This window comes from Myotis brandtii, unplaced genomic scaffold (genome assembly GCF_000412655.1).
Source record: "Myotis brandtii unplaced genomic scaffold, ASM41265v1 scaffold49, whole genome shotgun sequence".
NCBI classification, from domain to species: Eukaryota; Metazoa; Chordata; class Mammalia; order Chiroptera; family Vespertilionidae; genus Myotis; species Myotis brandtii.
Window position 1 is genome coordinate 6010688 of NW_005368707.1, and position 1354 is coordinate 6012041.

A 1354-nucleotide genomic window follows, 5' to 3' on the forward strand; every position below is an offset into this window, starting at 1 on the left:
CTGACTAGAGATATACAGGGTGTCCCCCCAAAATGTATACACACTTTGAATACCTACTAATTCCAATGGTTTTAAGCATAAGAAAGCAACAACAATGGAGCTGTTATCTGTTAAAAGTGTGGGCACAAACAGGTAGTTGGACATTCCCTGAGGGGTCTCAGATTGGAGAGGATGAAGGCCAGACTGAGGGCCCTCCTCCCACCCCAGTGCACGAATTTCGTGCACTGGGCTACTAGTCATTAACATATTATGCTGTGATTGGTTGAACAGCTGACCGGTCAACCGGACACTTAGCATATTAGACTTTTATTATATAGGATTATATAGGTTTATATAGGATTGCTTATTTATTTGTTTGCTTACTTTTTAATCCTCACCCAAGGAGTGAGGACATTTTTTCCATTGATTTTTAGAGGGAATGGAAGGGAGGAGGAAGGGGAAGAGACACAGCGATTGGTTGCATTCCACTCTCGACCCGACCAGGGCCTGGGATTGAACCTGCAACCAAGGTACATGCCCTTGATTGGGAGTCCAACCCGCAAACCTTTGGTCCAAGTGCCCATGCTCTAACCACTGAAGAACCCGGCCAGGGCTGTATTATTTATTTATCAACTATTATATTATTTATTTGTATTACAACTGTAAACCTACTTTGCCCACCCCTGTATTTAAAAAGAAAATGAAATACAGACAGTCCTCGGGTTACGTCGGACTCGATGTACATCGTTTCGTGGTTACGTCCCTATCTCCCATTTATTTATTAAAAAAAAAAAAAGTTCCGTCATTTCGACATATGTACATATGTGCTTTATGTTTTTTATTATTTATTTACCACAAGTAAAGGTCAGGAATTGTTATCTTTCTTTTAAATTTTTTTTACTGTTTCACTTCATTACTGCTGTGTATGTGCTCCATGTGAGTGACGTAGGTGCTTATGTAGGTGGGTTCCGACTTACGGCGAAAATCGAGTTATGTGGCGCCGAAGGAACGGATCTCCGACGTAACCCGAGTACCTACTGTATATATTTTTGTAATAGAGTTACATTTTTTAAAGCAACCTTTAAGTTTCAGAGGCTCACTTGAAATTGGTTAAAATTTAGCAGGTTTATAAATACATTAATAAGATTTGTTAATTGAACCTTTTTTATAAAAGCCTGAAGAGCTAGGCTTTTGAATGTGAAATTGTAACTTTGATAAATCAGATACTAATTTTTAAAACTGAAGTAGTCCATGAAATAATTTTTTCTTTGCACAAAAACCATTGTAATGTGCCAAAAATTATTCTGTAAATAAATGAAGTGTATTATAAGTTGATGATATTCTATTGACTTTCTGAAAGTAAGCAGGATAAAAT

General features: G+C 37.5%; 1 protein-coding gene across 3 annotated transcripts in view; it reads left to right on the forward strand.

Moving 5' to 3' along the window:
• Positions 1–1354, forward strand: part of CDC123 (cell division cycle 123) — a 75170-nt gene that overhangs the window by 8901 nt on the left and 64915 nt on the right. The window lies entirely within an intron of this gene.